At 41.3% G+C, this 25,848-nt stretch overlaps 1 long non-coding RNA gene across 2 annotated transcripts in view; it reads left to right on the top strand.

The window, feature by feature from the left end:
* LOC102899285 overlaps window positions 1-25,395 on the top strand; it is a 70,153-nt gene extending 44,758 nt beyond the window's left edge. The window contains exon 6 of one of the 2 annotated variants that reach the window (XR_006593953.1): window positions 22,913-25,395. This is a non-coding gene — a long non-coding RNA (uncharacterized LOC102899285). Of the gene's footprint in view, window positions 1-9,261; window positions 9,476-22,912 lie in introns of those variants that run through there. The other variant, XR_006593952.1, reaches the window with a different exon arrangement.
* Window positions 25,396-25,848: the final 453 nt, after the last annotated feature.

Here is a 25,848-nt window from a genome sequence, read left to right as displayed (position 1 = left end):
GCAGTAGGCTAAACCTAGGATTTCAATATCTCAGTTAATCCACAGAACAACCCTATGTTACTATTCACAGTGCAGGGTTGAGGCTTTGATAGGACTAAGTCGTTTACCTAGGATCACACAGAAAGCAACAGACCTGGGACTCAAGCTCAGACCTGTCTGATGAAGCTTTTTACCACTACACCATTGTACCTTCTATTCAAGTCATTTAGAAACACCAAAACTAGCCCCCAGAGGAGCCCCAGGCATCAGCTATGCTCGCAGTGCAGAAGTCATCCTTCTCTGGGGTGAGGTTTCTTATCACTCTTATCCTGGGAGACAAAGGGGCAGATTTCATAGATGCCTCCCTACTCCCCTGCAAAGACACAACATGCTTTGACTGACAAAGAGGCCTCTTTAGATTAGAGGTGAGTTAGCCATGCAGCCTTCAAGGGCCATCTCCCCCCATCCTGTTTATTCTGAAGCTTGCAGGCTTGGCTCTTACTTGGGCAGGTGGGGAGCCTTAGTCTCAGGCATGTGAGTTCACTTGAGTTCTAGGCGGTCCAGGATGTAACACAAGCTCTCAGTGACTCAGGCCAGCCTATCTGGGATTTTTCCTCTCCTGGCAAGTGAGAGAGTCTGTACAACGTTGACATCTTTTAGCCAAGAAAGAAACAGCAGGCACCAACCTACAATTGCAGAATCATAGAATGTCAGGGCTGGAAGGGACCATTGGATGTGGAAATAAGGATCCTGAGGAGGGAGGGGTTTTGCTTTGAATCACATCAAGCAGGAAGGACAGTGGCCAGATTAAAGCCTTTACTTGTCCTTCAGTACCCTTCCCACGACCCTCAGCATCCAGGAATACTGAGAAGAGGCCTGAGTTGGGATGAGGGTGGTGGCAATGTGCATTCTGTCTACTGAGCATATGTGCATTCAGCCAGTTGGCTTTCTGTTGAGAGCGTATGTGATGATCCTCTATAAGTTTCTAAGCCCCAGCACTATTGGCATTTAGGGCTGGCTAATTCCTTGTTGTGGGAGCTGTCCTGTGCATTGTCCGATGTTTAGCAGCATCTTCGGTCTCTACCCACTAGATGCCAGTAGCAGACCCCCGTTTTGTGACAACCAAAAATGTCTCCAGGCATTGCCAAATGTCCCCTGAGGACCAAAATTGTTCCCCTTCCTGCTCTCCACTCCTGTTGAAAACCAGTGCTCTAAAAGCCGGCTCTTCCCTTCCAGAAAGATGTATCAAGAGCCTGCTGTGAGCTATGCTGTGCTGGCACATGATTCAAGCAGGGGCTCTGTCCTTAAAGAATGTAGAGACTAGCTGTGAAGACAAGGCCGCACAGGTGGCAAAGTTTGGGAAGCCCCTCCACAGAGACAAGAAGTAGGTACTCTGAGGAGCACAGGGGCAGACCACACTGACTGGGGAGATCCAAGAAAGCTTCAGGTAAGGACGTGGGGATTTTCTAGGCAGACAGAGCAAGTGAGGGACATTCCAGGTAGAAAGAATGGAATGTATGAAGGTAAAGAGTTGTGAGGTGTGACGTGCTGCGGGAAAAAGTAGTTTAGTGTGACTGTCCTCTAGAGTGCATCTGGGAAGTAGTGGGGGAGGAGGCTGGAGAGAGGCAGTAGGGATGATGATAATGATGACAGTTGACACATATTGAGCACTTACTATATGCCAGAGACTGCTCCAAGTGTCTTACATGTATTGTGTCTTAATCTTCACAACAATCCTTTAAGAAGCTACTATTACTACTTCTACAGATGGGGAAAATGATGCAGAGAGATTAGGTAATTTGCCCAAGTCACACAGCTTGGGAAGGTTATGGAAGTTTGGTTATGGTTATACCAAGGGTTTTAAGTAGAGCAATATCGTTGTCCGTGTCTCAGTTACCTTTTGCTTCATAACAAACCACTCCAAACTTTCTGGTTTAACCAACACCATTTTATTACATCTCATGATCCTGTGAGCTGATTGGGGTTCACGTGGGTGGTTCTTCTATGGATCTGGCTCGGGGTCTCTCATCAGTAGCAGTGAGACAGTGGCTAGGGCTGAAGTTTGGGACTGGATGTCTGGCACACTGGTATTTCTTCATGTGGCTTCTCTATTACTCTTTGTCCTTGTGGGCCTTTCCTCGTGACCTCTCTCCAACAGAGTAGCCTGTTCTTGGTGGCTCAGGAGCTGCCAAGCCTTCTTAATGTCTGTACTCAGGATGTCACTTCCTTTGTGTTGAACTGGTCAAACTCATCACAGGCACAGCCCAGATTCATGGGGAGGGAACAGGGGGTTCATCTCTGGTGGGATGATCGGCCTGTGTGTATAGGGAGGGTTGTGAGGCCATTTTTGGATACTAGATATCACAGCCACATTTTTATTCCAGAAGGGATATTCTGGTAGTATTGTGGACATGAATTGAAGAGGACAAGACTAAAGAGTTGAAGATGAATTATTAAGTCATTATAATAGCTTTGATAATTTTGGTTTAGTCAGTCACTTAGCATCTGTCTTTGCTTCTGTACTGTGGAAAGACCAGAGTAATTGTCTTTTTTTTTATGTTTATATATTTTTGAGAGTGAGAGAGACAGAATATGAACAGGGGAGGGTCAGAGAGAGAGGGAGACACAGAATCCAAAGCAGGCTCCAGACTCCAAGCTGTCAGCACAGAGCCCGACGCAAGGCTCAAACTCACAAGCCGTGGGATCATGACCTGAGCCAAAGTCAGACGCTTAACCAACTGAGCCACCCAGGTGCCCCAATTGTTTTTAATAATAATAACATAATAATAATGCCAGCATACATTTATTGAGTACCTACTATATGCCAAGCACTATGATAGTACCTTTCTAGATGATTTAATCCTCACAATGATCTCATGAGGTATATATATTCCTACCTATTCCTATACTGGAGAGCATAAACAATTTATTTTCTTATAGTTCTGGAGGCTGGAAGTCTGAGATAAGGTGTTGACAGGGTTGTTCTCTTTTAAGGCCTCCCTCTTTGGCTTGCAGATGACCATCTTCTTCCTTTGTCCTCGCAAGGTCTTTCTTCTGTGGGTACCTGTGTCCTAATCTCCTGTTCTTATAAGAACATCAGTCATATTGGATTAGGGCCCACTCTTATGACCTTTTACCTTAATTACCTCTTTAAAGACCCCCATCTCCAAATACAGTCACATTCTGAGGTACACATTTTGAGAGAACACAATTTAGCCCATAGAATCAATAAATTAGCATATACTCATGTAGTTAATAGGTGGAAAGCCGAGTTTGACCTGAGTCTGATTTTATGCTTCTTTATTAACTACTCCTTATACTGTTACCCACAACTGTGTTCAGTTCTTGTCTCAAGAGAAAAATAACAAGGTGGAGGAAGATACCAAACCTGCTTAGCTTTGCATTTAGGATCTATCTGTTTATAACGTGAGCAGACATTGAATTCCAGTTACATGTTCTGTTTCCTTCACCTATAGCTCTATCATAGTGATCTTTTTGGAAGGACATTGAAGGGTGACATATCCTGACAGAATCATAAATGAGAGTGATAATAGTGATCACTAATACTTGATGAATGTGTGCCAGATAGAATGCTAAGTGCTTTACATGCATTATTTAATTCTCACAGCCATCCTATTAGAAAGGTACTATTATTATGTTTCCTATTTTACATATGGGGAAGTTAGGAGAGTAGTGAGTTAACCTGTCGAAATCTACCCTACTAATAGAAAGTGACAGGTCATGCTGAGCACTCAGGAAATCTGAATCTAGAACCTGTACTTTTAGCTATTGTGTTTCCATATTGACTCTGAGAACCTGGTGAAGAATAAATCTAAACCATTCCCACAAAAATAATCTAAGTCACAGAAGACTCCTTAGGCGGCCATAATTTTTCTAAAAGTTTTCAGTTGCAACTATCAAGATACTTATTGCTGTGTATCAAAATAAAATACTGATACTGCTGCTTCTTGATTTATTAATTTTAGAAATCACCTTGTAAGTTGCTGTTATGAGATAAAAATGTCTGTCTGTTACTTCCTCCCTATCCTTTCCTATAAACTTCTATAGTCAAAGGATAATTTTTGTTAAAGCAATATTTATTGATTATTTTGTTATATAATTGTTATCCACTGCAAAGCCAAAACGTGTGCTGTGATTTTATTTCCTTCTTTGTATAATTTTTTGTTTTTCCTGGAGTTGATGTTTTTTTGTTCATTTTATTTGCATTATTTCCAATGTATATGTCCTTTTCTTTGCTGTTAGAGCATTCATGGCCTATGAGTAGTTTTTCATACTCAAATGGATATACTTTCTAGAGCTTTCTGGAGACCTCCTGAAATGTAGGATTTTTGTCTATACCTCTAGTATAGACAAGTTTTTCATTAGGCCTTACCACCTAGTGGTTATTCTGGGAATTCTCTTTGCTTCTTCTTTTTTTTTAATGTTTATTTTTGAGAGACAGAGACAGTGCATGAGTGGAGGAGTTGTTGAGAGTAAGGGAGACACAGAATCCAAAGCAGGCTCCAGGCTCTGAGCTGTTAGCACAGAGCCCAGTGTAGGGCTCGAACCTGTGAACTGTGAGATCATGACCTGAGCCAAAGTTGGATGCTTAATTGACTGAGCCACCCAGGCGCCCCTTTTTGCTTCTTTTTTATATTGGAACCTCTGTTTCCTGGCTTTCATATCTTATTTTACTTCCTTGTTCTGGTTTCTGTTGCTTTCTTCTTCTTTTATTTTTATTTTTATTTGAGAGAGAGAGAGAAAGAGAGAGCGAGAGAGCACATGTATGAGTGGGATAGAAGGGCAGAGGGAGAGAGAGAGAGAGAATATTTTTTTTAAGTTTATTTATTTATTTTGAGAGAGAGAACAAGCAGGGGAGGGGCAGAGAGAGAGAGAGAGAGAGAGAGAGAGAGAGAGTGAGTCAGAGAGTCCCAAGCACAGAGCCTGTCAGCACAGAGCCTGACACGGGGCTCAATCCCATGAACCATGAGATGATGACCTGATCTGAAACCAAGAGTCAGATGCTTACCAGCTGAGCCACCCAGGTGTCCTGAGAGAGAGACTCTTAAGCAGGCTCCATGCTCAGTGCAGAGCCTGACATGGGGGCTCTATCCTATAACTCTGGGATCATGACCTGAGCCAAAATCAAGAGTCAGATGCTCAAATGACTGAGCCATCCAGGCACCCCTGGTTTCTGCTGCATTCTAAGAGAGGGTACATGGAGATACATTTTTTTAAAGTCCTTGCTAATCTGAAAATATCTTTTTTCCTAATCTTTTTCTGGATTTGCAGCTTGGCTATATAGAACTTAGGTTGCAAATCACTGTCCCTTGAAAGCATACTCCACTGTGTTTTTAGCTTCCAAGGTCATTTTTGAGAAGTCCAATACCATTTAAAATCCTGTTCCTTTGTATGTGACTTATGTATCTGGACACTTCTAGTTCTTCTGTGTGTCCCTGGTATGCTAAAACATGGCATTGGTCTTTTTTCATTCATTGTGCTTTCAACTGGAGACTCATGTCCTTCAGTTCCAGGAAATTCTTCTTAAATTATTTCTTCTATAATCTTTTCTTCCTCTGCTTTCTTATTTGGGCATTGAATTCACTTGAGTCCCTGAGTCTTTTATCCTTACATTATCCCAATTATTTTTCATAATTTTGCCTTTTTACTACTTCTAACCTATTACCTTTTTAATATTGACCATCATTTCTGTTTTCAAGGGCTCTTTCTGTTTTTCATAATACCTTTTTTTTTTAAATTGATGAATGCAATATCTTCACTTAACTTTCTTGGTGTATTATAATTTTTATATGAACCTTTCTTCTGTTCCTGGCATCATCTATTTCTTCCTGGTTCAATTTTTTTTTCTTCATTTGTCTTGTTCTCTGTATTTCATGATGGAGGCTTTCCTCAAATGTTTGGTAATGCTTAGTTATCACTTGATATTTTAGGGTAAGGCAAAAAACCTAGCCCTGTGTACACAGGTAGAGCTTATCATTGTTGGGTTTTTGGTGGGAATCTTTCTGTTTTGTTAGGGGGGTCCCAGATGTCACTACCTATGGTTTTCTTTTCCTGACACAGTTCAGTTTTTTTATGAGAAGAATCCTTCATCTTCTGCCTAGGGGTTACATGCTTTGCCTGTATTTTGGGAGCAGTCAAGGAACAAGATTGGGGGTCCCATTGCTCAGGATGCACTCTTACTGAGTCTCCCCATTTTCAGACCCTACCTCACTCCTGCTGGCTACTCTGCCACTTGTACAGGAAGCTAGCACCTCCCCAGGGCAGATTTCCCAGGGATTAAGCTTCCCTTTTCCTGCCTGGGTGAGGGGTCGCTGCTTGGCCGTTGGGGCAGGGGAGGTTTCCAGCCCGCATCTCTACCCTGGCCCATCCCTCCATCTCAGCCTGAATTGTTCAGAGCTTTTGTGGGGCAAATCAGTTCCCTTTTCATCTGTGACCCCTGCCCCCCCACCCCTGCTAAGACGGTTACCATCCTTCCATCTGCTTTCCATCTTTTAAAAATGAATAGAACAAATGCCAATAAGCACATGCGAAGCTGCTCCACATCACTAATCATTAGGGAAATGCAAATAAAAACCACAATGAGATACCACTTCACACCAAGAAGGATGGCTACTTATCAAAACAAAACAAAACCAAAAACAACAAGTTTGGGGTGGATGTGGAGAAGTTGGAACACTTCCACACTGCTGGATGTACAATGGTGCAGCTGCTGTAGAAAACAGTCCAACAGTTCCTCGAAAAGTTAAACATAGAATCAACATTTGGTTCAGCGATCCCACTTCTGGGTATATACACAAAAGTTTTGGAAGCAGGGACTCAAATAAATATTTATATGCCAATATTCATGGCAACGTCGTTCACAACAGCCAAAAGGTGGAAACAACCAAATCATCTACTGATGAATGGATAAACAAAGTGTGGTATATCCATATGACAGAGTATTATTCAGCCTCAAAAAAGAATGAAATTCTGTCAATTATACCTCAATGAAGCTGAAAATAAACTATAATCTGAGTTAGTATGGGGGGAAGGGAATAAAATTCTGATTCATGCTACAACATGGATGAACCTTAAAGACATTATGTTAAGTGCAATAATTCAGACACAACAGGACAAATATTGGTTTCATTTATATTATGTATCTAGACTAGTCAGATTCATAAGAGACAAAAAATAGAATAGTGTTAACCATGGCAGAGGGGAGGAGGGAATAGCGAGTTGTTTAATTGGTACAGAGTTTCAGTTTGAGAAGATGAAAATGTTCTGGAGATAGATAGTGGGGATGGTTGCATAACAAAGTGAATGTACTTACCGTCATTGAACTTTATGTTTAAATATGATTAAAATGGTAAGTTTTATGTTATATATATTTTACCATAATAAAAAAAATGGAAATCACTTGCCTACTTTGGTTTCATTTCATTTCCTTTTTTTTTTTTTTTTTGGTTTGTGTGAACTGTTTAAAAGAAAACAACAGGCCCAAAATGGAGTCACTTATGTTAACGTCCCATGTCAGCAAACCAGACTTAATACCTAACCTAACTGCAATTTAAACCCCTCCAGAAATGTTGCCTTTAATGAGTCAACGTGGAATTTCCTGATCAGCACTAGAAAATTTACTGATAGGCTCCTTCCATTCCCCTTAGGAGGACGACCTTGCCTAAAACAAAACATTCTTTGCTAATAATTTTTTTCTTCTCCCTCTATGCCTTAAAAAACAAAACAAAACAAAACAAAACAAAACAAAACAAAACAAAACTTTCCTTTTCTGTAGCTCAGTAGAGTTTCTTTCTGTTTGCTAGATGGGCTGCTGCCTGATTCATGAATCATTCAAGAAAGCCGATTTGATCTTTTTAATTACTCAGTTGAATTTTTGTTGTTTAACAGGATATATTCCTTTTTAATTTCTTTTTTTAACTTTATTTATTTATTTTGACAGAGACAGAGACAGCGTGAGTAGGGGAGGGGCAGAGAGAGAGAGAGAGAACCCTAAGCAGGCTCTGCACTAAGAGTGCACTAAGACTCTTCGTGCAGAGCCTCACATGGGGCTTGAATCCACAAAACCGTGAGACCATGACCTGAGCCAAAACCGAGAGTTGGACTCTTAACCAACTGAGCTACCCAGGAGCCCCTCTTTTTCAATTTCTTTACTGTCATTTTAGTGGAGTCTCAGGAAAAAGAGACAATAAATGTGGGTGGTCAATCCACCATGTATAACTAATTTCCCTCAAGTATTTTTTTCAGTGTTTGGTATATGGATAACACTGTGCTAGGGAGTATAAATGATTGGTTTCCATGTCAAAAAAGAAAAAAGTAGCTGGCACAATACTCCTTTTAGACTTGTATGCTATCAAATACAGTTTGGGCTCTGAGGTCACTAGAGGAGGAAGAAAATGGATTTGCAGCAATATTTAATATATTTGCTGTCATTTTGGACTATAGCCCTAAGTTGCCATAGCAACAGACCAGAGCAGGAACTTCATTAGAGAAGGAATTCCTTGGATTTTAACCATGTTATTCAATCAGGCATGAATGATGAGGTAGACCATCACATGGCACCCATAAGATCTTTTACTTTGATAAGGTGCATAATTAGCTAAATCTAATAAGTCTTTGGAACAAGTAAAACAACAACCTAAAACCTTGCTTTTTGCGTCTTTTCTAGAGTCATCAGTAGTCAAAAGATGTCCTTGGAATTTCTTTGGTGGAATTATCCAAAGCATTGCTAGCAATAATATTTGAGCATCTCATTCATCAGCAAATGGCAGGAAAGGACACCAAAAGATTAATGATGGGTAGCAGCTTACTGTTACTGGCATTTTGAAAGAAGAAGCCTGACATAAGCAAGGCCATAAAAATAAAGAAATTATAATAGTCAAGTTTTAGGTCTTTGTCACAGGTGAATAGGGAGCTATTTCTTGAAAGGAAGAAGGGCACATTCTTACACACACACACACACACAGCACACACACTTGGAAAAGCTTCAATAGCAATTTCAGTGCAACAAGTAGTGAGTCCATATTGCTAAGAGAATTCAGAATAAAATGTGATCAGAATCAGGTAGGGGTGGAGTGGTGGTAATTACTACCAGGAATGGACTCCAGGAGGACAAAAGCTTTAAGTAGAGTTTTGGAAAAAGAGTCACTCTTGAGGAAGGCAGAGGTATTTCTGATTCATTAAGATCTTACCAATCACTGTAAATACTCAGTTTTTCTGCTTGTGATTCAGTCAGACTCATTTCAAACATTTCCCCCTTACCAGCCTTCCAGGAGGCACCAGAGAGAGCAATCCATTGGAATAATATCCTGGTGAACTTACTCAGGCAAGTTATTTTCAAGACTTTTTACCAATGCTGGAAATCAATTGTTTTGTTGACTCTGCAAATATTCTTTCATTGTGTTGTTCTGCCCTGAATACAATTGTAATTGTGGTATAGTCAAACATGTAAGTGAAATAAATAGATTTTTTTCTGTTTTGTTTTGTTTTGTTTTGTTTTGGGTGAGAAGGAAGGCAGTTGGCTAATTCTAAATCTCTGAGCAAGGTACTGTATGGTTTACAAGAAGGGCCAAATGTAGCCCCTTCAAGCCCTTAAGGGACAACAATAGGAGAAATGACAGAAGACAATCAGTGATTAATTACCAAATGAGTGATAGATACCAGGTGGTCCTAACCTGAGCTTCTCAGCCCCACAAAGGTAATGAGGGGGAGTAGGGAGGGGTGTCTGTGAGCTATTTTCAGTACTTCAAAAAGACTAACCAAAAAAGCTCATATTTACCAGAGATTAGATGCAAAGGCTAATTAAACTAAAACATCAGGTTTCTTTGCTCTGGGCTAGAATTATATCAACTCAGTATAGAAACACCAGTTACCCCATGCTGACTGGAAGCTCTGACTGACAGTTAACCTTGCTTTGATTAACAAAACACGAGAAAACAAATTATTATTTGATAAGTGTGTTCTGATTGATAGACAAAAAGTATTTCAAAGCATGGGACTTGTGAAGGGAGGATAAATGTTTGCTTTGGGTGAAAAGACTGAGAATTGGTGAGATAGACAAGAAGTGACTAGGGGAAGTTTAATGTGGATAGAGAGGGCAGGAAAGGAGGGTCACTTGAACAGGGCTGTAGAAGATTGTAGGATTCGTCTGCATAGTGGCTCCCAAAGTTGGTCTGCACTCACAGCATCAGCGCCACCTGGAAACTTCTTGGGCTTCACCTGCTGACTCAGAAACTGGGGATGAGTCCCAGTCATCTGGTCTAACAGGTCCTTCAGATGATTCTGACATATGCTGCAGTTTGAGAACCACAGATCTATAACATCCTTTCCCAAAGTTAAAGGATCAGTGGAGTAGGAGATGATTCTTTTTAAATTTTTTTATTAAAACTTTTTTTTTTAATTTTTAATGTTTATTTATGTTTGAGAGAGAGAGAGACAGAGTACAAGTCGGGGAGGAGCAGAGAGAGAGACACACACACACAGAATCTGAAGCAGTCTCCAGGCTCCAAGTTATCAGCACAGAGCCCGATGTGGGCTCGAACCCACAAACTGTGAGATCATGACCTGAACCAAAGTCAGACGCTTAACCGACTGAGCCACCCAGGCGCCCCTAGAATAGAAGATGATTCTAAGAGATACGTATTCAGCCTTAAAACAAAATGAATCACTATTAGAAATCACTATTTCTAATCTCTTGTGCCTTTTGATAACATCACAGAAAAATATTCATTTTGATCCTAGTAGGTCTTTAATTTTTTTTTTTTTTTAAGTAAGCTCTATGTCCAGTGTGGGGCTTGAGCTCATGACTTTGAGATCAAGAGTTGCATGCTGTACCAAATGAGCCAGGCACCCCCCTAGTAGGTCTTTAAAAAGAAATACTGAAGTCTCTTTTCAGAATAAGAGAACAGGTTTCATTCCGGTTCAGAGCCTTGGCAGATGTTGGAATTTGTAATAACTTGGTTCTCCTTCTTACACATTTATTTATTTATGAGAGAGCATGTGCACGTGAGCAAGTGGAGGAGGGACAGAGAGAGAGGAGGAAATAGAATCTCAAGCAGGCTCCAAGTGTGGAGCCCCAAGCAGGACTCCATCTTATGAGCCTAAGATCATGACTTGAACCTAAGATCAGATGGTTAACCGACTGAGCCACCCAGGCTCCTCAATTTTATTTATTTTTAAATTTTTTTATGTATGTGTGTATGTATGTATGTATGTATGTATGTATGTATGTATATATCTTTGTAAGTAAATAAGTAAGTAATCTCTACACCTATCATGGGGCTCGAACTTGTGACCCCAGGATCAAGCGTCACATGGTCTTCCAACTGAGCCAAGCAGGTGCTCCTAAAGATTTTATTTTTAAGTAATCTCTATACTAAATGTGGCACTGGAACCTACAAGTCAGAGATCAAGAGTTGCATGTGCTACTGACTGAGCCAGCCAGGCACCCCACTATGCTGTATTTTGTATTGCTATGACTTATCCCATAACTGGAAGTTTGTACCTCCTAAACTCCTTCACCTATTATGCTCATACCTCTCTCCATCTCCCCTCTGGCATCCAGCAGTTTGTTCTCTGTATTTATGAGTGTGTTTCTGTCTTGTTTGTTTGTTTTAGATTTTACATATAAGTGAAATCATATTTATCTTTGTCTAATTTCACTTAGCATAACACCCTTTAGGTCTACCCATGTTGTTGCAAATGGCAATATTTTATTCCTTTTTATGACTAACATTCCATTGTGTACATCTATCTATATCTATATCTATATCTATATCTATATCTATATCTATATAATCTATGTTTATATTTATATCCACATATCTATATATATCACATCTTCTTTATCCATTCATCTATTGATGGGTGCTTAGGTTGCTTCCATCTCGTGGCTATTGTAAGTAATGTTGCAGTGAACATAGGGATGCATATTATATATCTTTTCAAGTTAGTGTTTTCATTTTCTCAGGGTACATATCCAGAATTGGAATTACTGGGTAAAATGGCACTTCTATTTTTAATTTTTTGAGGAACTTCCATACTGCACCAGCTTACATTCCCACCAACAGCACATGAAGTTTCCCTTTTCTCCACATCCTAACACTTGTTATTTTTGTCTTTAAAGGAAATTTTTTTTTAAGTTTATTTATTTTCAGAGAGGACGGAAGGGGCAGAGAGAGGGAGAGAGAGAGAATCTCAAGCAGGCTCCATGCAGTCAGTGCAGACCCCAACACGGGGCTCGATCTCACAAGCGGTGAGATCATGACTTGAGCCGAAATCAAGAGTCAGACACTTCCAACAACTGAGCCATGTCAGTTTTTTGTCTTTTTGATACTAGCTGTTTTGGCAGGTGTGAGGTGATATCTCTAAAAGATTCTTCATGAAAAGGGGTGCTTGGGTGGCTCAGCCAACTCTTGACTTTGGCTCAGGTCATGATCTCACAGTTTGTGAGTTCAAGCCCCGCATTGGGCACTGTACTGGCAGCACAGAACCTGCTTGGGATTCTGTCTCCTTCTCTCTCCACCCCTCCCCTGCTTGTTCTCTCTCTCAAAATAAATAAAAATAAACTTAGAAAAATTAAAATATTCATCATGAATACTTTTTTATATGAAACTGTGATTCAGTTTATTATTATTTTTTTAATTTTTAATGTTTATTTCTGAGACAGAGACAGAACATGAGTGGGGGTGGGGCAGAGAGAGAGAGGGAGACACAAAATGGGAAGCAGACTCCAGTCTCTGAGCTGTCAGCACAGAGCCCAATGTGGGGCTCAAACTCACAAACTGAGATCATGACCTGAGCCAAAGTTGGTCGCCCAACCGACTGAGCCACCCAGGTGCCCCTCAGTTTATTATTTTTAAAATGTTTATTTATTTATTTTTGAGAGGGAGAGAAAGAGAGTGAGCAGGGGAGGGGCAGACAGAGAGGGAGAGAGAATCCCGAGTAAGCTCCGTGCTGTCAGCATGGAACCTGATGTGGGCTTGATCTCACGAACCATGACATCATGACCTGAGCTGAAATCAAGAGCTGGGCACTTAACCGACTGAGCCACCCAGGCACCCCCAGAGCTGTGATTCAATTAAAGAAAGAAGATAAATAACAATACTAGAGGTATGTGGAGATGGAACACATAATGCATTATATGTACTATCAAAATTTGTGAAATATATTCAGGACAATTTGTGTGTGTGTGTGTGTGTGTGTGTGTGTGTGTGTGTGTGTGTGTGTGTGTCTGTGTTTGGTGTTGGTGCTTGGTTGGATGGGTTTGTGTTTGTCCTTGCTCAGAAGTTTTTTTGGAGTAGCCCACAAACAAACACACACACATGCACCCCATTGAAGCAAGTACAAGGGGAAAGGTATCTGAGTAACAAAGGGTATTCCAGCCTATAACCTGTAACCATTTGTGGGAGCAATACAAAATTCTGCACAGCAAAGGAACCCACTCAGTACTTTGGAATTCGTTGTGCCAGGATTTTGTGATACTTCATCTTCCTAAGTACAGGGTTGCTGAGATGTAATGAGAGCCAGAACATAGGGTTTGTAATCTCTTGAGCAAAATGAGAAAACAATTCTTGAATAGGTGACAATTAACAGCATGTTTCCACCCATACCAGGTTCATGGAGATGCCTTTTCATCACTTCATTTTGAGTCAGGAAATACCACAGTTAATTGATTTGTGTACAAATATAGATGTGTTCCAGCATGCTGTGGGCGGGGTTATTCAGGGGGAAATTATACTGCGTTCATTTTCCTCACACAATTTTAATTACAGGTAAAATCTGATAAAAAAACAATATGAAGGGCATCCTCTTGGGGCACCCGGCTGGCTTAGTCAGTAGAGCACGTGGGCTCTTGATCTCAGGGTCATGAGTTTGAGCCCCATGTTGGGTGTAGAGATTACTTAAAAATAAGATAAAGGGCATCCTCTAAGACATTGCTTCTCTAACTTTTTTGACTTTAATACGTGAAATACATGTTATAGCTTGGCCCAGTGTGTGTATGAACACACATGCCCACTTATCCACACACGCTCACTTTGTAATACCTAAACAAAGCTTTAATGAAATAATACTCATAGCAAAGGACACACTCTCTGAGTTTTTATTATTCTATTCTATCTCATTAAAAAGTGATTTCCCAGCCTACTAGTCATCTCTTCCCCACCCTCCTTCCCTGGGGATACTGATTCAACAGGTTTGGAATGGGACTTGGAAATCTGCAGGTCTTGATATATGAACCAGATGGTTCTGATGCAGGTAGAACTTGGCCACACTGTGAGAAATGCAACTTTAAAGGGAAACAAGAGTAGAATCCTGAGATATGAAAAATCTTATAAGTCTTGTCGTCCAAATTTGGTAGCACCTCCATTACCTACTAAAGTTCAAATGTAGAATGATATTCAAGGCCCTTCATTGGCTAGTCCCTACTGAGTTTTTCAGATATATCCCCAGCTGCAACCTCGTTGTCTTTCCTCACTTCTTCTCCATATAAAAAATCAGCATTAAACCGTTCATCATTTATACACCAAATGCTCCTATGTGAACTTTCATTTCTTGCAGTTTGGAGGAATTACCTTGACTGATCCTCCTGCTGGAGACAATTAAGTGTGTTGGATAACACATAAAAGCCATTTAAAAAATGTGTTCAGGGGCACCTGGGTGGCTCAGTCAGTTAAGTGTCTGACTTTGGCTCAGGTCATGATCTCAAAGTTTGTGACTTTGAGCCCTGCGTCAGGCTCTGTGCTGACAGCTCAGAGTCTGGAGACTGCTTCTGGGTCTCCCTCTCTCTCTGACCCTTCTCCGCCCATTCTCTTTCTCTCTCTCAAAAATAAGCAACCATTGGGGTACCTGGGTGGCTCAGTCAGTTACATTTCTGACTTCGGCTCAGGTCATGATCTCACAGTTCGTGGGTTCCAGCCCCACATCAGGCTCTGTGCTGACGGCTCAGAGCCTGAAGTATTCTTCGGATTCTGTGTCTCCCTCTCTCTCTGCCCCACCCCCACTTGCACTCTACCTCTCTCTCTCTCAAAAATAAATAAACATTTAAAAAAAATTTTAGAAATGTGTTCAAAATCCAGCAAGTTATTAAGGAATCCTCAAAGGCTAGAAACTAAGAAATGTAAGTAGATTTCCAAAGCTGCCTTTTGCCTGATAGATACATGCTGAACTAGGTGATTTTTGAGCTTTTATTTTTCGTGGCTTCAGTCATGGAAGAGAGGAGATCAAACCTAGAAACTGCCCAAAGTAAAGGCCTAATAGGAACCCTCCCATAAAGGCAGGACCTCAAATGGCCATAGCTCAGTGTAAAAGTGATTTAGTACAAGGGTAATTTGGAAACAAACCTGTCATCAGAAGGAAAAACAATTGCTTGTCTTGAACAGTGGCACTGGGTGGAGGGTTAAAAAAAAAAAATCTTCCCTGAGAATTTGTAACCACAAGTCAACCCTTTTGAGGATCTGTAACACGAATGCACACCACCCAAGTGATGCTAGATTGGTAGTGCTCTTGAAGTGCCTACCCAATGCACACCCCTTAGAGGAACTTGCCTTCCCCAGGTCTCAAGGAATTCTTCACAATAAGTTTCTAAGAGATTTCAGCTCCTACTCAAAAATGATAAAATACGTTAAGGAAGCCAAGGAAACATGAGTACTGAGCCAGCAGAAACAACAGACAGCAGAATCAGACCCATGAAAGATGCAGATAGTGGAATTATAAGTCACAAAAAGAAGTATTTTAATATGTTTAAGGAAATAAATAAAATTATGAATAAAGAATCAGACTATAAAACTGACAGAGTATATGTGAAAAACATTTTTAGAGATGAAAAATTATGGATTCAACGGTTAATTAGACACACCAAGGAGAGAATCAGAAACCAAGAGGACAGCTCTGAAAAATATATTCAGAATACAACACAGAAGGACAAAGGGATAACAAATATGAAAGAGACATCAAGAGATCTGGAAGACAGAATGAAACAACTTAATACATGAATAACTGGTGTTCCACAAGAAAAGAGAAAGATAACAGAGACATGATACAGAGAATGAAACAGAGACAATATTTAAACAGATAATAGCTGAGGATGTTTCAGTATTGGTAGAAGACACCTGTCCACACATTCAGGAAGCTCAGTGAATCTCAAGTGAGGTAAAAAGAAATCCAGAGTACACTTATCTTGATGAGCACTGAGTAATGTACAGAATTGTTGAATCGTTCTGTTGTACGCCTGCAACTAATATAACAATGCATGTTAATTATACTCAGTACAAAACATTAAGTGGGAAAAAAAGCTAAGAAGAAATCCATACCTGCACGCATCATAAATGAAACTGTAGATCATCAAAGAAGAGACGATCTTAGAGCAATCAGAGGGAAGATGGATTATATTGAAAGAATGGCAATTATCCTGACAGTTGTCCTCTCAACGGCAATCATAGAAACTACTGAAATATCTTAAATGTGTTGAGAAAGTAACTGTGAACCTAGGATTATATATGCAGCAGAAACATTTTTTAAAGGAGGAAATAAAGACATCTGTAGATAAAATCTGAGAGAATTCATCACCAGCAGACTGTCACCAAAGGAAATTAAAAAAAATTTATTTTCTTTCAATGTTTATTTTTGAGAGACAGAACATGAATAGGGGAGGAGCAGAGACAGAATCCTTAGCAGGCTCCAGGCTCTGAGCCTGACACAGGGCTCAAACCCTGTGAGATCATGACTTGAACTGAAGTGGGATGCTTAGCCAACTGAGCCACCCAGGTGTCCCAGGAAATTCTAAAGAATATACTTTAGACAGAAGGAAGGTCCGAGATGCAAGAAAGAATGAAGAGCCAAGAAAGTGCTAAATACATGGACCAATAAAAAAAATTTTTGATTCTGTAACGATGTGTTTGTTGTAAGGTTAAAAAACAAAAACAAAAACAAAATATATGATAACAGTCGTTCACAGTTTGAGAGAGGAGGTGACTAATGTTGAAGAGTTACAATCCTTATTTTTTTGCAGGGAGAGGAGTAGTAAGATACTGATCAGTTTTGGATTTCGACAAGCATCCATGTTAACATTTCTAAGGTAGTCACTTAAAGAAGAGAAATGGAATGATCTCCACCTCTTCCCTGTACAGTCGGTGCTTCTAATACAAGTGGCTTCCTGTGTCTTACTTGTCTCTATACTTCTGGGCAGTGGCATGTACGTGGGGAGCAGTAGGGATGATCTGCCCATGTGGGTAGGAGTATTTTATCACTGGCATTATTTGGAATTGCCAGTACGTGGTAATGACAATGCATACCAACTTTTAGTGGGTTTTATTCTTGTATTTAAATTCTTCACTTCCCTAACTCCATGCCACTGTTCCTAGATTTTCATTGATAATATTTCCCTCTGCAAGCAGTGTTTATGCAATTCGCAGATCTTTAGCTCTTTGCTGCTGCTTCTCCGTCTCTGCCTCTGTCTCTTTCTCCTTCTCCGTCTCCTTCTCCTTCTCCTTCTCCTTCTCCTTCTTTAAAAATTTTTTTTCAACGTTTATTTATTTTTGGGACAGAGGGAAACAGAGCATGAACGGGCGAGGGGCAGAGAGAGAGGGAGACACAGAATCGGAAACAGGCTCCAGGCTCTGAGCCATAAGCCCAGAGCCTGACGCGGGGCTCGAACTCACGGACCGCGAGATCGTGACCTGGCTGAAGTCGGACGCTTAACCGACTGCACCACCCAGGCGCCCCTCCTTCTCCTTCTTTTTAAATAAGCTCTATGCCCACATGGAGCTTGAACCCATAACCCTGAGGTCAAGAGTCCAATGCTCTACTGATTGAGCCAGCCGGGTGCCCCTGATCATTCTTCTTTAGATCATTTCCTTGATCAACTACATACCTTAGGGTGGTGGTTCTAAAGTGTGGTCTACAGACCCTTCGGATTCCCCAAGACCTTGTCAGGGGGTCCTCAAGGTCAAAATTACTTATTAGTCTAAAAATATTAGATGAATACTACGATCATTATTTGCCATTTCACCATGTTGACATTTGCACTAATGGTGTAAAGCCAATGGTAGCTAAACTTGCTGGCACCTTAGCAGAAATAAGGCAGTGGCACCAAAGTTTACTAGGGTTACTTATGTTGCATACCAAAGTAGGATGATTGTCTCAGGGAGTGTATTTGTGTATTTGTGCTGAGTCGTGAGCAGAACTAGCTGCTTTTTTCTAAAAAAACAGCATTTGTACTTGAAAGAATGGGTGACAGAAGACTGTAGGGAAGATTTGTACTTCATAGGAAAACTACATGGTCTACAGCACATGCCTAGCTGAGTATGATTCTATGGAGCTATTTTACAACTCTGTAAGTTGTAGATAATTGATAGCAATGCAAAAGAATTCTTGTCTATAGATATGCAAATGAACCTGCCTCATGAGGGACACCCTTTCCCCTCTATGAAAAAGCCAGTTTTGTGCTATTTGCACATTCATTTCAACATGCTTTTATTCATTATAAATTTGTGCTTCTTTGACTTCTTCTTTGAACTGGTTAAAACATCTGTCTGGTTCACTCATCATGAGTTAAATAAAATTTTTAATGTGTATTCATTTTATATTTGTTAGAAAAGTATGGTTTTTACCTTTTTTTTTTTTTTAATCTTTTAACAAAAACTATAGTTACTCCAGCTTGGGTATGTAGTAGAAAATTTCTCAGCAAGAATTGAAATGAGCCTGTGAAGGAAAACACTGATAGTATTTGTTACCAAAGATCAAATTCAAGCCTTTAAGTGAGAATTAGAGTATCTGTCACTATGAACTTGACAGCTTCCCAGTACTTAAACTTATCTCATGAGATTACTAGTGATGTTAATGAATGGGATCTTGTATAGTGAAATGTGACAACATTTGGGAAATCTGTGTAACTGAGCCAATATTTTCCAAATGACCAATGCATGATGGTAAAAAATAATGCATAAGTTTGGGGCGCCTGGGTGGCTGAGTAGGTTAAGCATCTGACTTTGGCTCAAGTCATGATCTCACAGTTTGTGAGTTTGAGCCCCGTATCGGGCTCTCTGCTGTCAGAGCAGAGCCAGTTTCCTGTCCTCTGTTCCCTTCTCTCTGCCTCTCCCTCACTTTCACTCTCTCTTTCTCTCTGTTTCAAAAGTAAATAAACATTAAAAAGATAATGCATAAGTTTAAAAAATCCACTCAAAGTACATGATAGGCCAAGAGACTGTGATGTTACAGAGGATGAAAATTTCATTGATGTGGTTTCGGATTCCACCTGCAACTGATCTTTAAGAAACTACCACTTGCTAAGTTTTGAGGTAGTAACAAAGAAGAAAATCCACAATTATCTGAACAGTCTGTTTAAATATTCCTCCCTTTTCTGACTATTTTACCTGTATGACACTGTATTTTCCTCATATACTTCAGTTCAGACAGTATATCACAGTAGGTTGAGTGCAGAAGCAGATTTGAGAACCTAGCTGTCTTCTATCAAGCCAGGCATTAAAGCGATTTGCATAAATGTAAAACAATGCCATTCTTCTTACTTATTTATTAATTTTTTTAATGTTTATTTTATTTTTGAGACAATGCAAGAGACAGAAGGCAGACACAGAATCTGAAGTGGGCTCCAGGCTGTGAGCTGTCAGCACAAAGCCCGAGGCGGGGCTCAAACTCACTAACGGTGAGATCATGACCTGAGCCGAAGTCAGATGCTTAACTGACTGAGCCACTCAGGTGCCCTGCCACTCCTCTTACTAAGTGTTTATGTTTTGGAAAATAGTTCTATTTTTTTTTAATGTTTATTTATTTATTTTTGAGGGAGGTAGGGGCAGAGAGGGAGAGAGAGAGAGAGAGAATCCTAAGCAGGCTCAGCACTGTCAGCGTGGAGCCCCATGTGGGGCTTGAACTCATGAACCATAAGATTATAACCTGAGATGAAACCAAGAGTCGGATGCTTAACCGATTGAGCCACCCGAGAGGCACCCTGGAAAATAGTTATATTTCATGAAAATGTATAATTAATGTTAATGTGTAATGGGTTTATTATTGTTATTTAAAAATAAACTAATAAATGGGGAGTCTTGGTGGTTCAGTCGGTTGAGCGTCCGACTTCTGCTCAGGTCATGATCTCACAGCTCGGGAGTTAGAGCCCCGTGTCGGGCTCTGTGCTGACGGCTCGGAGCCTGGAGCCTGCTTTGGATTCTGTGTCTCCTTCTCTCTGCCCCTAACCCACTTGCATTCTGTCTCTGTCTCTCTAAAAAATAAATAAACATTAAAAAAATAAACTAATAAATGGTTTAAAAACCCCATATAAATGAAAGCTCTTTGGTAATCCTCAATGACTTTTTTTTTTTTTAATGTTTTTATTTATTTTTGAGACAGAGAGAGACAGAGCATGAGCAGGGGAGGGGCAGAGAGAGAGGGAGACACAGAAGCGGAAACAGGCTCCAGGCTCCGAGCTGTCAGCACAGAGCCCAGCGCGGGGCTTGAACTCACGGACTGTGAGATCATGACCTGAGCTGAATTTGGACGCTTAAGCTGCTGAGCCACCCAGGCGCCACCTCAATGACTTTTAAGTGTAGAAAAGGCTCCTAAAACAGTATTTGAGAACCACTGCCTTAAAGAAGATTGTTAAATTTGAACTGGTTAAATGGCCAGTTTGTGTCAAAAGAAGGTGGGATATGGAAAGAAGTGGGACTGGATTGAGATGAAGTTGGATTTCTTCTTGCATTGTGCACAAGTCTTCTGGGGAGTAATTGGTTTAGTTCTGGCTTTGCCATTAATAACAGTATCAGTTTTTGGGGGGCACATATTATATGCTGAACACATGGATTCCTTCATTTCTTCTTCTTTTAAGTTTTATTTTGAGAGAGAGAGAGAGAGAGAGAGAGAGAGAGAGCGAGCATGGGAGGGGCAGAGGCAAAGAGGGAGAGAGAGAATCCCAAACATGATCCACACTGTCAACATGGAGCCTGATGTGGGGCTCAATCTCACAAACTGCGAGATCATGACCTGAGCTGAAACCGAGTCGGACACTTAACCAACTGAACCACCCAGGGGCCCGTTTACTTCATTTATTCTTATAACAATCTTAAAAAGTAGGCCCTTTTATTATTATCATCATATTTATTATTCTTAAGTAAACCCAGGTTCAATGAGGTTAACTGGCTTGCCTGTAGTCTAATAGCCAGGATGCAAACCCCATTCAGTCTGGCCCTAACCGGTGGCCTTAACCAGGAGTCCATATCACCTTCTGATTCTCAGTGACCATGGCCGAATCTCCTAAGCTTCCTGGGTCTCAGTTTTTCCATCCATAAAACAAATGAGGTTGGACAGAGCTTTACCTACCATGGACCAGATCCTTAACCCTGTGTAGGACATACAGCACATTCTCTTGTCTTCAAGAGTCTCCTAGTCTGGGTGATCCCTGACATCTGGTCAAACTGTCTGATTCTGTAATTTTCAGAGCTCATATTCTTCATGCTGTCACTGTCAGTCCTGGGGTCTGTCTGAATGGCTTTGTGGTTGGAAGTGAAGAAGCCCAAGCAGAGGATGAAGAGGCTGCCGGCTCATTAGTGTGGAGAAGCAAGATATTAATCCAGTAGTTAATTCATCTTGCCACTGAATCCTAGAGGCCTGAAACCAGAAGCTCAAGCATGAAACTTCCATTGCCGGAGGATTTTATCTCCGCCCACCCCCACCCCCCTGCCCCTCCACCAATTCAGGAATTGCTTTCAGCCAACATTACCTCTGCTTTCTGAGCACAAGCCAGGCTATTGTGCTGGAAATAATCTGTGTTAGTCCTACTGGAGTGGCTTGTGTTGCCATAGTTACTGTTTGGGTTCTGTGCACCTAAAATTTCAAGTATTTATCAGGCAAAAAGAGTTTGTTGGTTTTTTCCTCTTTGGAAAATCGAATTGGAGAGAAAGATTTTATATCCTATTAAATGTTTGTTCTGGGTGGGCACTGTCATACCCAGCATTGCAGAGTAATGGTGAACTCTCCAGTGGTGAAAAGTGGATCTGGCCACAGCCTTGAAAAATGGAGTTATCAGCATCCTGCTGAGGACCCACAGTCACTGCCCGATGATGGATGGAAAGGCAGATTGTCATTGCTGATTGCACAGCTCAGGAAATTGCACGAGACAGCTGGTTATTTATGACAGAGCAACACGGAGCTCCTTAGTAGGGTTTCAGAGTTGCAACCACTCTAAATGGTTGCTTGCCACCCAGTGCTGTGGCTGGGTCAGAAGTTTGCATGGAGATGGGAGGTGGGGTAGGCACCAACTAGTGTGGGCAGAGAGCAAACTTGGCCCCTATGCACACGTGAGCAAATAGAAGTGCAACATATGAAGACTCTGCTTTTGCAGCCATGATGTCTGTTTGTACTACTGCCTGTTTGCCTGTCTGGTTTGCAGACTCTGTGTCAGCCCACAGTTGAGCCCAGAAATAGTCCCCTTTGCCTGATCACCATGAGCCTGACTGATCTTTATGTGGCTGTCTCCTAGGAACCCAAAACTATGCTACATGGCTGGAAGCTGTGTTTACAAGCTTTTCATCCGTCTTCCTTAACTTGTGGTTGCTATGGTTTTCTTTGCCTGCTGGGCCTGGCCCTTTTAGGGGGACAAGCTGTCCACTCAACCAAAAGCCAGACCCACAGTTTCACCAGCATTGGCTTCTTGGCTGCAATCCCAGCCATATCTTGTTACCTGCCCATTCTGAGCCCTAAACTCTGCCCCTTGTGGGCTGACCTTGACTTTTGCCCTCTCAAAAGTCCAGCATGGGATCTAACACCTTACTGCCCATCCCGAGACCTTCTGCATTTGCCTCAGTCAGGGTGCTCCTTTTGCTTTTCATTGGACTGACAGTAGCTCAGAATTTACTTTGCAGAGCCCTGCCCTCCTCTATAACCACCACAATTACCTATTTATTTGCAGGGCTCGTTTAAACCTGGAGACAATTCCACCACGTGACCATCACATTCTCTGTCATGAATATCTGTTGCTGCTGGCCTGGCATCCATTGCCCGCTTCTCTGGTAATAGCGTTTTGTCTTTTGGAGAATCATTCCTCCACCCCATTCTCACCTTATAGTGTTTTTAAATGGGGCTCATCTCATTCTTCTTATTCTGGGGCCTGACCAATCAGAATATTATTATCTCTCAACTTCAGTATTGGTCTGGGGATGGACACATGATCCAAGCCAGGTCAATGAGAATTAATTCTGGAACTTTGAAAGTAAAGAAGTTTTCTGCTCTGTGGTTGTTTAGGGGGCTGCATGTAATCCTGATATTTTGGTGGGGGGAGGGTGGCTATCATTTAAGAAGAATGATGCAGTGCGTATGAGAACAGAGTTAAGAGTTCAAGAAAGAGCTTGTGACTTGGCAACATTGTTTGCATGCCTAAACTGTAGTTCAAATACTTGAATCAGAATCAACTCCCTTTTTGTTCACATGCCTGTTGAGTTGAATTTTCTATCAGTTGCAACTGAGAGTCTGATACATTCTCATTCATGAGGACACTGAGGCTCAGAGAAGTGAAATAACCTACCCAGGATACCCAGCTACTATGATTGGACCCTGTTTCTTTTGGTTTCAAAGACTATCCCTCTTCCATTATCCCACACTGACTTTTGAACAGGATTCTTAGATTCGTGATGCCACAATATGGAGAGTACTTTCACATGGTTTACACTGCATACTAATTTACTGCTCTCTCACATGTGCTCCCCACACAGGGCTGTTATTATTATTGTTATAAACACTGTATTATCATTCCCATTTTTCAGATGAGGGTGTTGAGGATTGACTGCATGTGCACTGCAAGGTGGAGCTGCTTATTTTAAGTCTGGTTTACTACTCATTTCATTTCCGTTCATTACTTCCTGAACATGCCACAAAAAGTAATTGACCCAGCTGGTGGCCTCTTGACCCTTACTTTTCCCCAAGGAGCCTTGACCACTCCATACCTTGGAAGTAGTTGCATTTGGAGGAAACCTGACATGATGGAAAGGGCATGGAGCCTGGGGGTTAAAGAGACCAAGCTTAGATCTTCTTTCCACCACTTACTGGCTCTGTAACCATGGGTGAGTTACCTTATCAGAACTCTAGTTTCCTTTTGTCTAAAACCTATGAGGCAGGCAAAATAGTACTTAACCTTGCAAGATTTTTGTGAGGATTAAATGAAATCAATCCATGTGAGCAGTAATCATAATAATATCAACAGTGAACATGAATTGAGCATTTACTATATTATTTACTATTATTATCTCTATATACCATGTGAGAAAGAGGTCAAGTGACTCACCCAAGGTCACATATCCCGTGAGTGGCAGAGCAGTATTCAACCCAATCATGCTGGTTAAGAGTCCTTAATCACACACTTGAAACAGTCAGTGTTTAAATAATAGGAGACTCTTTCTTCATCCCACTCCCATGTCTCCGGAAAGCTCAGCATCCAGTGTTGGAATTGAAGCAGTGAAACTAGGGTGGAAGAGGGCCATGTCCAGGTGGCATGGATCAGAGTGGGCCTGGAAGCAGTATGGGGGAGGTGATGATGGTCAAAGCACTCACATGGACCAGAGACCAGAAAGACAGCTGGAACCTGGATGCCGATGAAGGAAGGCCCAGCAAGACAGATGGGCTCAGTAATTAGAGACCCACAGGACCAGAGAAGGCAGGACCAGTGATACCTTAGTGACCCAGAGGGCTCTGTATCTCAGACTCAGAGCTTTGCTGTGGTCTCTATTAAGCTAGAAGCCCACTAAGGAGTGGTTGACCAGGACCCAGCAGAAGAAGGGGGTAGGATTAGGGAACACTGCAGCTTCTGGCAGGTGTCTTGACATTGACTAAAGCTTGGTGGTGATAATCTTGATTCATTCATTCGATATATCTTTGTAACCCAATAGAGAAAAGTTTATTTTCTTAGCAGATTCTTCCCTCTATTAGTGTCTCTTTCCCCAATCCAGGAAACCCATGTAGGTGTTCACCCCACTTTGGTCAGCTGCTTTCAGTGGGGGTGAAGTTGAGCTCCTAAGCATTAAGCTTGAAGAACAATAGATAGGTGGTTCTGCTCGGTTAACCAACCACCAGGCTCTTATTTGTCTGAGTGGGTTGGCCCTGTATGGCTGAGAACTGAATAGTTTTGGGACAATAGAGCATATTTTTGTAGAGGCTGAATTAAAGGAAGACAAAGAGGAGGAAGGAAAATGAACTAGCAGCAAGAAGACTGAGGAAAAAGAAGAGAAATAACTTAAAGAAATTTTTTATAAAGTCTTGCCATATTGTGTGCAACATAAACTTTCCTGCCTTCCCAAGAATTCTTCAGTGAAGTAGATATTCTTTATTGTCTTTTTTAAATGTTTATTTATTCTTTGAGGAAAGAGAGAGAGAGACATAGAGCATGAGCGGAGGAGGGGCAGAGAGAGAGGGAGACACAGAATCGGAAGCAGGCTTCAGGCTCTGAGCTGCCAGCACAGAGCCTGATGCGGGTCTTGAACTCACAAGCTAAGAGATCATGACCTGAGCTGAAGTCAGTCAGTCAACCAACTGAACCACCCAGGCACCCTGGCATTCCTTATTAATCTGTTGTGGAGTGTAATCTCTTTTAAGAATGCATTGAGGGGCGCCTGGGTGGCTCAGTCGGTTGGGCGGCCGACTTCAGCTCAGGTCATGATCTCCCGGTCGTGAGTTTGAGCCCCGCGTCAGGCTCTGTGCTGACCTCTCAGAGCCTGGAGCCTGTTTTGGATTCTGTGTCTCCTTCTCTCTCTGACCCTCCCCCATTCATGCTCTGTCTCTCTCTGTCTCAAAAATAAATAAACATTAAAAAAAAAAAAAAAAAAAAAGAATGCATTGAGGGGCTCCTGGGTGGCTCAG

This window comes from Felis catus, chromosome A2, assembly GCF_018350175.1.
Source record: "Felis catus isolate Fca126 chromosome A2, F.catus_Fca126_mat1.0, whole genome shotgun sequence".
In the NCBI taxonomy this organism is placed as follows: Eukaryota; Metazoa; Chordata; class Mammalia; order Carnivora; family Felidae; genus Felis; species Felis catus.
This window is presented reverse-complemented; position numbering and strand designations above follow the sequence as displayed.